General features: G+C 40.3%; 1 long non-coding RNA gene across 1 annotated transcript in view; it reads right to left on the reverse strand.

Moving 5' to 3' along the window:
* Positions 1-2632: 2632 nt before the first annotated feature.
* LOC142830318 (uncharacterized) overlaps positions 2633-12972 on the reverse strand; it is a 54702-nt gene continuing 44362 nt past the window's right edge. The window contains exons 2-3 of the long non-coding RNA XR_012905486.1: positions 7607-7639; positions 2633-2977 (exon numbers count right to left, since the gene is read on the reverse strand). This is a non-coding gene — a long non-coding RNA (uncharacterized LOC142830318). The remainder of the gene's footprint in view (positions 2978-7606; positions 7640-12972) is intronic.

Below are 12972 nucleotides of genomic sequence, written 5' to 3' on the forward strand. Positions count from 1 at the left end.
AAGAAAGCAGCTACGGCCACCCCGGACTAATTGCGCAGACTGCTGATGGGGCAGTTTCATCCTCCTCTACCCCCCATATAGCAGCAACAGGGTTTTTTTGAGGGGGTTCAGGAATGGAGGTGTTCCCTGGAAGGATGACAGAAACACCCCTGACTTAGCTCATAGCTCCAAATACTATCTCTGTCCACAAGCACTGCTCCCATAGCTCCCATTGGCCATAGCTCCCAGCCAATGGTAGCTACAAAACTGGGGCTTAGGGTAGAGCAGAGGCAGCATGTGGAGCTAGGAATTAGAAGTTTCCACTTCCCAAGAGCCAAGTACAAAGTCTAACTTAGCACCCATGGCAAACAACACCCCCCACCCCCCCAGCACTACCCTCAAGTTGCCTACCCTAGTTATAGTCAGGGACATGATAAGATTGTGAACAGGTCACATACCATGAATTTTTGTTTACTGCCCATGACCTGGTCATGATTTTTACTAAAAATACCCATGACTAAATCAGCCTTAATCATGGACTATGCAACCAGGTACTTGGAGACTGTTCCTCATTATTTTGCAAAAGCGTCACCAATACCACCCTCAGAGCTCTTGCAGCTCTTCACATGTGGAGGGAAACACAAAAAACTTACAGACCAAGGGACTAATTTCATTTCCCTTGTGGACAAATTATACTGACTTGTGAAGGCCAAGTCCCTAAAAGCATATTCAGTGGAATGAGAAATGCAAGGAAGCTTTTCATGAACTGAAAAGCAGGACTATGCTAGGAGCCAGCCCAGATTTTTCCTATGAATTCATACTGCTCACAGACACCTCAGATGTTTGACTGAGCACCGGGTGCCCATGACATCAGAGGCGAAAAAAATCCAATCCTTTATCTGAGTAGTATGCTAGTCCCTAAAGAAGAGGCCTACTCAAGGACTGAAATGGAGCCACTAGCAATCAAAGTGTCCATGGATTCCCTCATAGCCCCTTCTCCTTGATTACAGATTATACCTCCTATACTGGAGTCAAATAATGAAAGACACCAGGAGGAAAAGATGGCAGTGGAAATAGCCTGCCTCAAGGTTGACTTTCCAATTTGAGGGGAACAGTATTTGAAGAGACACGTTGGCTAAATCTACACTGGCAGCTTCTTGTGCAAGAACTCTTCCACAAAAGAGCGTCTACACTGGTATGTGCTTTTGTGCAAGACCATACATGCCAGCGTAGACGCTCTCTTCTGCAAGAAATCTCTGATGGCCATTTTCACCAGAGGGACTTCTTGCGCAAGAAATACGTGTTGCCTGTCTACACTGCCCTCTTGTGGAAGAGCTCTTGTGCAAGAGGGCTTATTCCTTGTGGGGAGAGGAATAACTCTTCTGGAAGAAGCCCTGTATTACAACGCTCTTCTGTAAATTTACTTCTGGAAGAACGCTCGTGCAGTGTAGACAGCCGGCAAGATTTTGCGGAAGAACGGCTGTTCTTCCACAAGAAGCTGCCAGTGTAGACGTAGCCAATATTCACTCTGGGTACGTCTAAACTACATGCCTCTGTCGGCAGAAGCATGTAGATTTTTTTTTTGGCAAAGGCAAATGAAGCCGCGATTTAAATGATCGCAGCTTCATTTACATTTACATGGCTGCCGCGCTGAGCCGACAAACAGCTGATCAGCTGTTTGTCAGCTCACGCGCTAGTCTGGACATTCCAGCCTGTCGACATCAAAGCCCTTTGTTGGCAGCCGCGGTAAACCTCATTCCATGAGGAATAACGGGGCTGCCGACAAAGGGCTTTGATGAAGACAGGGGGAACGTCCAGACTAGCGCGCGAGCTGACAAACAGCTGATCAGCAGTTTGTCGGCTCAGCGCGGCAGCCATGTAAATGTAAATGAAGCCGCGATCATTTAAATCGCGGCTTCATTTGCCTTTGCCTATGTGTCTAATCTACATGCCTCTGCCGACAGAGGCATGTAGTCTAAACACAGCCTCTGAGAGGAGACTACTAAGCTCTTCAGATGCACTTGTAAGATTTGTCCTGATGAAAGGAGGGGAATCTTTGAAGAGAAAAATCTGCCAGAGGAAGGGATGGTGAGAAGGAAGAAGGGAGCTGTATTTCAGAGACTGCTGACCACAGAGATAGATCAGCCAAGAGGTAGTCACAGGCCTCTCTGTCCCTATAAGTGCACAGACTAGTTATAAAGCAGGATGCTCCAAGAATATGGAAGTAGGTCTTAATTAGAGACAACAGCTAGTAAGCCGAGCCCCAATGCGGTGACCCCAAAAGGCTGCCTAGAAACAGACAAACTTTGTTATTTTATTATCCCATGATAACCTGTGTTGTTTTGATTTGCACTCTCTCTTCAGGGAGAGAGAGAAAAGAATCTTTAAACAAAACAAACGAGAGGCCACCACTTGTGCTACAACCAGGGGAAGGACTTGATAAGTAACTTGAAATTGAATCTGGTGAGGACTCAGAAGAGTTGCAACCCCCCCACATTATGTTCAGAAATTACAAGAAGAGACATTGGCTTTCTGCAGCAGAGTGTCACTTTGGAACTAGTGTAACTGAGCAGAATTGAGAGAAGAATGTTTAATTAAATTTTAAAAACCATACTTAATTTACTTTTATTATTCTAGCTTATTAAAAAGACAGTGGGCAACTTTACAACAGGTTACACCAGCATGAAGGATTCTACTAGTTGTTGAATTGGAACAGGGAAATTTATTAGAACTAATACCAAGGTTCAAGCTGGTCCAACTTAAGGGTGCACATTAAATTGTAATTACACAAAATATAATGTTGTTCTCTTAATAACTAACATGTTACTTTCTCAGTTTTACATTTCAATGGGTGAGAAGGATCCAGCCTTTTCTTCAGTTCTCAGTCTTTGAGGTGCGAATTCTTGTTCTCTAAAGCACACACAATCATCATCTGACTGGACGGTGCTACTCTGCAGTCTTGAGGGACTTTTCCCTTTCTAGTGGTGAACCTTCTTGTCTGTATATGAGAACAAAAAAAATCTTTGGTTTGCCTCCAGAATTGTTTTTCCTTTGTCAGATGGGCTGCATCTAGATTGACAAGTTTTTCCGCTTTTGCGCAAAAACTTGCCAGCTGTCTACACTGGCCAATTTGAATTTGCGCAAGAACACTGATGATCTAATGTAAGATTGTCAGTGTTCTTCCGCAAATACAATGACGCTCCCATTTCGGAAAAAGCCCCCTTGTGCAAATGCTTTTGCTCAAGACGGCCAGTGTAGACAACTGAGAACCGTTTTGCGCAAAAACCACCCGATGGCGAAAATGGCGATTGGGGCTTTCTTGCGCAAAACTGCGTCTAGATTGGCACGGACGCTTTTCCGCAAAAAGTGCTTTTGCTGCATCTAGATTGACAAGTTTTTCCGCTTTTGCGCAAAAACTTGCCAGCTGTCTACACTGGCCAATTTGAATTTGCGCAAGAACACTGATGATCTAATGTAAGATTGTCAGTGTTCTTCCGCAAATACAATGACGCTCCCATTTCGGAAAAAGCCCCCTTGTGCAAATGCTTTTGCTCAAGACGGCCAGTGTAGACAACTGAGAACCGTTTTGCGCAAAAAACACCCGATGGCGAAAATGGCGATTGGGGCTTTCTTGCGCAAAACCACGTCTAGATTGGCACGGACGCTTTTCCGCAAAAAGTGCTTTTGCCCAAAACTGTCCGTGCCAATCTAGACCATTAAAAGCATTTGCAGAAAATCATGCCAGTCTAGACATAGCCATGGTGTATAGTTACATTCTCTTATCCTTGCACCTTGGAAGAATGCCTGATAGCAATATCCGTTGAGTGAGGCCTCATCTACACAACACAGATTTCTGCCAGCACAGCTATGTTGGTCTCAGATGTGTAGAGGCAGGATTCCTGACCAACTGTTGTGGCAGAGCTTCTAGTGTGTATACATTTATCCTAGCAAAATTGTCCATTTTACCAGTATTATTTGTTTCATTCATTCGGTGCTGTTTTACTCTATGGTAGAAAGTGAAGAGTTGCCACTAGGAGCCATGGCCAGTACATTATACTAGTATTCCTGTGCCTAAAAAGTAGTCCTAGACCTGTTATTTAATAAATGATTAAATTCCTTTCCATTTTTGAATCTTTGCAATTGTTGTTCTTGGAACAATTTTCCAAGGTTACGTGCTAGACATATAGATTTAAAGGTTAGAACCAAAGTTTTGAAGATTCATATCTGGGAGTACCCAGTAATAGGTCACACAATACAGGTTATCATTTCCTTAACAAAATCCACATAATCCCTAATCTGATCTCAGCCCTTCTTTAGAAAAAAAAAAACCATTTCAAAAGAACCCGTACTCCTGAAAAAAATGAGTACGGGTTCTTTCAAAAGTTTTTTTTTTTCCCAAAAGAACCCCATCTAGACTGCAGTTTCACTTTCGAAAAACCCTTTTTCGAAACACCAATCAGACACAAATATGCAAATGAAGTGTGGGATATTTAAATCTCTGCTTCATTTGCACTTTCGATTTTCTTCATTTGCATTCCTCTTTCGACAGAGGAATGTAGTCTAGACATAGCCTTACTATGCTGCAATATTATAACCCTCTTCTGCTACCCCCACATGTCCAAGACCCACTGTGGGGAAGGCAAAAAAAACCCCCCAAAAACAAAAAATAACCAACCCAAGCCAAATAAAAACAAAATAAAAAATCTCCAAAACAAAACCACCACCCCCCCAAAAAACAAACAAACACAAAACCACTACCTTAGAACAATGTGGCAATACAGGGAAAAAATCCTTCCTTCCCAGCTGTCCAAGGAAAGTGCAACTCGTGTAATGCGCCCAGTAGGTCCTAAGGGAATCCAGGACTGTGTGAAGTCCTCAACTTCACCAATATACAGAATGTTTCCATGCACTTCTGGAAGACATTCACTGTTAGCTCCTTTATTGCCTGAAGAATAATTCAAGTTCAGAGAAATATTCAAAAGTGCAAAATGTTATTTTTTTCCTGAAGATTTAGTGTCACCAGGAGGCAAAGTAAAGAAGATCAAAGTTAGCTGCAGAACTGTGAAAGTAAAGACCTTTAGCATTTTGGTAACTGTGATCTGAGCAACAGCACAAAATGTTTTCACAGATAATGGTTGGCTCCTAAGCATAGGAAGAAGAGCAAATGTATTGGTCATTGGGGTTAACCTGAGAGTCTTGGAAATTATTATTTTTTATTATTTGAATTGTGATGGTACTCCAAAGAGGCCAACAACAGATGAGGGCCCCATTGTGTTCGAAACTATAGAAATGTAGGGCAAAAAATTGTCTCTGTCCCTGAAAGTTTACAACCCAGGTAATGTAGCAATGCATATTAACAGAGTATATTTTAAAATACAGTGATTTTTATATTCTGATTTGCCACCACTCCATTTGTTGAGCACTTCCTTGCTCCATGAACAGGGGAACTACAGATGCTGCCATGTTCTATTCCACCTGATTAGGGATGGCAGAACCGGGTCCATAGTTACCAAGGAAACTCCTAAAGAAACTTCTATAATGTAGGGTATGTCTACACTAGCCCCCTAGTTCGATCTAGGGAGGCTAATGAGGGCATCTGAAATTGCAAATGAAGTGCGGGATTTAAATATCCCGCACTTCATTAGCATGTTCCCGGCCGGTTGCCATTTTGGAAATTGACTAGCCCGAAGTAACTGCCCACGTCTACATGTGGCAGTGAAACGGGATTCTGAATTAAAGCCCTAAATCGAATTAGCTGGTAAACCTCATTGCAGGAGGAATAACAGCTAATTTGATTTAGGGCTTTAATTCGGAATCCCGTTTTACTGCCGCGTGTAGACGTGGGCATAGTGAACAAGAGTGGCCAAACATGGCAACAAAAAACTAGATGCAGAGCAAAGTTATCTGAAATCCGGTACATTTTTTTCTCCAGGAGAAGCTTGAAGTTATATAGTCAGCAAGCATAATGAGGTTCAGATGGAGGATACGACTGCTCTTTTGAAGAGCAGATAAATGTTTTTATGAAAATGTGTTCAAAATGGTACATTTGACTCTATAAGCACTGTGTGATATATTCCTGAATATAATAACTTGTCTTAACAGTGTCTTATGTGCTATTGAACATAAGCTGGTGCAGTATAATCTCTGGTTTTACAGTATGTGTATGTCATCTACCACTTAGCTTTGCAATGTCTGTCAGATTCATTGTTTAAGATTGACTGTTAATAATTCAGGAGAGTATGTCATTGGCATACCAGTTACGAAGCGGAGGAGAGATTTTTTTAGGATGCACTCTGGTGCAGAGCCATGGAACGGACAGGCCATCATATCTTCCCTGAGGGGTTTCACCTCAGGAAAGTTTAGAAATAATTGTGGTCCATTTGTTAGCAGCTCAAGCTTGCACACTTGATTTGGTGAACTGCCAGATAAAGAAGACATGGAGTAAAACACGGTATATATTACAGATAACAAGTACAGCTTTTACGGTGGCCATATTCTGAACCTACTCTACACAGTGTAAGACCATTCGCTTCAACAGAGATGCTCTTAATTTACTTTTGTGTGAGAGAGAAAAATCAAGGGCTTAGTTGACTATGTTGTGGCTTTGAGGGGGGTGTCCAGAGTAACACATCCCAGAGAGGGTCAAATCACATTTGAAAGCATAATCCAGAGTGTTTACTAGTTTGTTTATGAAAACATCATTTAGGACTGGGTCAAAAGCAGATATATCCCTTTTACTGCTTCCATGCTATCCTCCAGGTCAGTACCCTGTCTAAGAAGGAAATTAGTTTGGTTTAACATGATTTGTTCTTGACCATCCATGCTGACTGTTCCTTATCACATTATTTTCTTGATGCTTACAAATTGTTTCATTATTTGTTCCAGTATCTTTCCAGATGTCAGAATTAGGCTGACTTGCCTATAATGCCTTGTGTCCTCTTTGTTCTCCTTTTTAAACCCAAGGTACTGGAACTTTTTTCACTCCTCCGGATCTTCACCTGTCCTCCATAAATTCTCAAAGATAATTGCTAATCATTCAGCCCATCCTCCTTTGAAACCTTGTGTGCAATCTTTTCTTCTGAGCGATGGGAATTGTTATCTGTAAACTGGGTTCTGCTGAAGTTCATCTGACCAGTCCTATGAGAGAAAGAGTTCTTTATCATGGGCCAATTGTTTACATATGGTGGCAGATTATTTTTGCTTGGATTCTTGATCACTGGTTTCTGTCTGGTTTGCAGAAATTAATAATTAAATTGAAGCACACCGCTGTGAAAGTTTTGAAAAACAAAAAAGCAAAAATGGTGGAGAAAAAAGCTGGGGAAATAAGCTGTCTGTTAAACGTGCCAAACATAACTGCCGGCTCTTAATTTAGCAGATGACCTTGAAATTTATTTTCTATGGTCATTGCACTGAGCAATAAGTAGTCTGTTCTGTGGCAGGTCTTATTTTGTTTGCACATACTTTTTCCATGTTAGGTACAGATGGATTTGCTGCGATATGATTCATATTACTACTCAAGGTATGGTTGATTATAATAATTAATTTATCACAGACAAAAAAATAGCGATTACAGAAGTAGCGTTTACAGTAGTACAAAAATAGCGATTAATCACCCACTGCTACTTACAGATTCAAAATGTTTCATGATCCACTTGGACATCTAAAAGGAGAAAACAAGATTTTGACACCACATTAACAGTTATTTATAAGCAGCAGATTAATTACAGTATTGCCCAATTGAATGGTAATTTATGGAGAATAAGTGATCCGCATTTCCAGTTCTTAGAATTGGGACATACACACTACATGGCTTTGTCTAGATTGCAGGCTTCTTTTGGAAGAAGCTTTTCTAGAAGACATCTTCCAGAAAAACTTCTTCCAAAAGAGAGAGTCCACACTGTAAAAGTGCATCGAAAAAGCAATCTGCTTTTTTGAAAGATAGCGTCCACACTGAATAGATGCTATCTCACATTTCAGCTGTGATTAGTATGGACGGAATGGCCACCAGGGCACCTGTGCTTTTTCCTCTTTCCTCTTCTTTTGAAAGAATTCCCACTTCCCCATCCACGCATACCTTTTTCTGAAAGAGCTCTTTTGGGGTACGTCTAGACTATGCTATATTTGCGAAAGAGGCTATGCAAATTTTTCGTCCGATCTCACTTTAGAAAGTGGGTCTTTTGAAAGTGAAAGTAGTCTGGCTGCATTTTTTTCAGAACCCCCTCTCTTTTTCGAAAAACCAAGTAAACCTCATTTTTTAAGGAAGAGCAGTTTTCAAAAAACGGGGGTTTCTGGAAAAAACCGCGTCCAGACTACTTTCACGCTCAAAAGATCCGTTTTCGAAAGTGAGATACACAGGAATTTGCATAGCCTCTTTCGAAAATACAGTGTAGTCTAGACACAGCCTTGGAAAAAGGCTTCTTCCTCATAGAATGAGGATTACCAATGTTGGAAACACCCCTCTGTTCTTTCGATTTTCTTTCGGAAGAAAACGATTGTAGTGTGAATGTAATTGAATTATTTACAGAAAAACTGTGTTTTTTCTGTAAACTCTATAGTGTAGACTTACCTTATATGGATATATATTAGCCTGTCTGTAAGATTTCGAGAGCTTAAATGTGTTTGTATTTCCAAAGGCTTTGCTGAGACTGTACCAGATGCCTTTGGTGGGATCTAAGTAGCAACACTTGTAGTGCTATGATAGCAGTTCTGTTTCACAGAAAGCAGTAGTAAAACTGGAAATGACATAAGACTAAGTGGGTGGAACTTGTGCTCTGCTTCTAAAAGACTGTGGCCAATGCATGGGAAGGAAATAATCTGTTCCAGATAAAGGCTGTAGAAAACCAGAGAGTCACAATCTCATTCAAGATCTTCTTACTAGGTATTAATATAGAGGGTACAGGCTCAGGCTGTAGAGTAGGTAGCAGACCTTATACTAGACACAATTTAGTAAAAAGGATTAAGCAAAATAAGAATGGAACTGCCCATCAACAGCAAAAGCAGAGATACTTCCCATTGCCATTCCGTGTATAGCAAGGGTGGGGGGCATTTTGTATCTTGCAACCATTTTAGAGAGTATTGGCAACTCCCAGAGTAGGACTGGCAGCCAATCTGCAAGTTCTCTTTTTTGTATTGGATTAATTCACACATTCAGTTTGAAGGATACCATAGCTTTATTTCTAATTGAGTGTTTCATACTTCACTTTTTAATATAGAAACTAAAATTTTAGTAACTAATAATGGATTTGCTGTATCCATACTAATCTGTGTTCTATATGTTAATTAAAATGGGTCCCTAAACATAACTATAATTTTACATTGACTAGCTGGCAAAGGCACGGAAAGATGAAAATACTCTCTCTTCTGAAGGTTTCCTGAAGGTCAGGTGTTCAAGAGTGGTAGTGATGAGACAATTTGAGATAGAATTGTTATTTTTAATATTACCAATTTTTGTTCTCTGTAGCACAGAAGAAATTTACTCATCTTGGATGTTAATGATATCTATTCTTCATTTGGTGAGATATAATATGATTTCACAATATCTAATGTATACCGGAGACACTTCAAGTAAATCAGTATCTGGTATCATTGTGAGCCACAACAATATGCTTCAGTGAAACTTTCCTCTTGACCTCCCTCAGCAAAACTCTGTTTACAACACTCTTTCTATATGCTGAATTGGTGGTGAATTTCAAGAAGATGTGTCTGTTGTCAAAATAAACAATAAATCACAGGGCTAGAAATGTGACCGAGTATAGCTATATGGTTAAGGCTTAGGAGATCTGGGTTCAATTTCTAGCTTTGTTACAGACTTCCTGTAGGAATCTGGCCAAGTGAGTCAACCTGTGTAGCTCAATCCTCTGGTTGTATAGCAAGTACAACACTGCCTCCTTTGTTTGTCCTGTCTCTCTGGATCGTAATTATCTCTGATGGTCTGAGCAAGGCTCAGAAGCTAGTTGTGCTACTCAAGTACAAACCAAGCACCAGAATTTTATTCAATGCATTAACCTCCTGTACCAAGGGAAAAAGCATTCTTTGGTGGTATTGTCACTGTAACAGTTTAATTCTCTGCAATGACTTATCAGCTCTTGTCAGCAACCTTGAGGAGGATAGAACCTTGACTTTACCGGTATCCCATCCACCCGCATTGGCGAGGAAGTAGCATTCTAGTGCAGGCTTCTACCAGCCTGCACTGTGGCCATCAATAGGGGCACCTTAGACAGTTTTGCACAAAGATGGTGTGTGTATACTCTTTTGATAACTCAACTTTTTCATGTGGCAAATGGAGGAGCTAATTTATAATACTGAAATCAAATCCGTTGTTTAAAGCTCTCCTTTATGTTTCCTGCAGCAAACCCCAAGGACTGATGCACCTGAGGGTCATTCTGAAGAAACATAGGTCTGAAAACTGTGTGCCTCAGTTATCTGTAGTAAATTAAAATTAGTGATTGTTTTGTCTGTCCTGAAAAAAAGTTTTTATTGGCTTGTCACCTGAAACTGATCACACTCACACTGCTCATTTTCATACAGGACAATTTCAGTCTCTAACGAGTCAATAGACTGTGCATATCTGTTTCCTTATGCATCCTAATTGATTTTCTTATCAGGGAGGCTGAGACTTATTTTCTTCAAGATCTAGAAATGAATCACTAGGCTTTTAAAAGTTCTGATAAGCCAGCTGTGCTTTCATCCTGGGCCACATAAGAGCAGCCTACAGTCTTTGACCACAGATAATATTCTAATTCAGATGGGACTGTACGCAGGGACTCAAGATTCAATGAGAGCATGAGATCACAAACTAATTAATTGGTGAGCTCTTCTGAACTCAAATGCCAGAAATGCTGCAGCCATTCATTAGTCTTACACTAAATCAGTTTGAAAGAATTATATCATTGCTGTTTACCACACTGTGGTCAAGTGTTTTACATTATTTCTATTAAGATCACTTTTTTTTGTAAGTTGATAACTAGAACTGTGTACAACTGAGGCTCAGATTTGCAAGCTACTAGGGAAACCTCTTAGGTTTCCATAAAATGGGCTTGCACCTCTTCAGTTTCATGTTCAAGCAAATCCCAAAATCAAAAGTGACACTGAGCATCAAAATGTCACCTACTATCTCGTCACGTTTTGAGCACCATGGATTGAGTTTCAAGACTGCAGTCAAATGTACTTAGAGGGCTATTAAATTTCATATGTAAAACTGTACAAAACTTGTAAGTAGGTAACATTTAAAAACAAACAAGTAAATCTAACACCATCCTCCTAAGAGTGCAATTTGATATTCAAAAAGTCCCTGACACACACATTTTCTCCCCAATTAAAGAAAATTACTGGCTTAAGAGGTTGATCCCTTTCAAGATTTTTCAAAAGGGATGCTGTTTGTTACACCAGTTTTTTTTAATTACTTGATTAGAGCATGATGGACTACTATTATCTAAGAGACTACTTTGGGGTTCCAGGTGGCTCAAGATTTGTTACAATATAAAGAAGCTAGAGCTGGATGAATGTTTTGACAAATATACCTAATGTGAAATTGGATTGTTCACATCTCACTGGGATTGTGATCCACAGATCAGTAGAGGATTTACCATTCTTTGTGACCAACTCCAGAACCTGACATTCCCAGAGTTCTTCTCCTCTTAGAACAAATCTTGCAGAGATAGCTCACAAAAACTGGGTGACTGGGTAACAAACTGGTAGTTGACATTCACTCTTGATAAAATGCAAAGTAATGTATCTTGTAAAATATAATGCCAACTACACTTACAAAATGATGGGGTTTAAGTTAGCTGTTACCACCTAAGAAAGAGATGTTGGCGGCACTGTGGAGAGTTCTGAAAGCATCTGCTCAATTGTGCAGTGGCAGTCAAAAAAGTGAACAGAATGTTAGGAATCTTTATGAAGGGGAGAGATAAGATGGCAGAAAATATTATAATACTGCTATATAAATCCATGGTACACCCAAATCTTGAATAGTGCATGCTGTTCTAGTCACTCCATCAAAAATATATTTCAGTATTGGAAAAGCGTACAGAGAAAGGCAAAAATGATTAAGAATATGAAATAAGTTTCATATGAAGAGAGATTTAAAAGGCTGGGACTTTTCATCTTGAAAATGAGAGGATATGATAGAGGTCTATAAAGTCATAACGGGAGGAGAAACCGAATACGGAAGCATTATTTACTCCAGCACATAACACAAAAACTGGTTTGTATGTGGGTGGGAGGAGTCACCAATAAAATAAATAGGCAGTAGGTTTAAAATAAGTAAGTGGATCTATTTTTTCACATAATGCATCATCAGACTATGAAACTCATTGATAGGGGATGTTGTGAAGGTCAAAATTTTAACAAGGTTTAAAAAAAGAACCTTCCATTTTTGGTTATTAGCGAAGACACGTCCATTTGTGGTTATTAGCGAAGATGGGCAGGGATGCAACTTCATTTTGGGTGTCCTTAGCCTCTGAGTGCCAGAAGCTGGATTATTCAATGGAACAAGAGATGGATCATTCTATGACTGATCATTCTCTTCATTCCCCCTGAAACAATTAACACTGGCAATAGTCAGAAGAAAGGCTACTGGGTTAGATTGACCTTTGTTCTGACTTGGCACAGCTGTTCTTACGATCAAAGACATTAAACAGAATGACCAAAACATTTAATTTGGATAACATTACCTGCACATGTGCAATCGGGATTTAATTAGGAAGTGTGTAAATGGGGTAGCAGGAGCGGGGGGAGGGACAGTAAGGGAAGAATCTATGGAGATTCTAAGCCAGGTCTACATGGGCAGAGAAAATCAATTCAAGATTCACAACTCCAGATATGTAGATTGAGTAGCTAGAGTTGACATACTCTGCATCCATTTTCTGGGGTGGCCCCACAGTGGGAGGTTGATGGAAAAAACACTCCGATCAACTTCCCTTAATCCTCACAGCACTGACAGGGGCACCCACAGTGTTTGATTTAGAGGGTCTTTACTAGCCCTGCTAAATC

Source organism: Pelodiscus sinensis, chromosome 7 (assembly GCF_049634645.1).
Source record: "Pelodiscus sinensis isolate JC-2024 chromosome 7, ASM4963464v1, whole genome shotgun sequence".
Taxonomy (NCBI): domain Eukaryota; kingdom Metazoa; phylum Chordata; order Testudines; family Trionychidae; genus Pelodiscus; species Pelodiscus sinensis.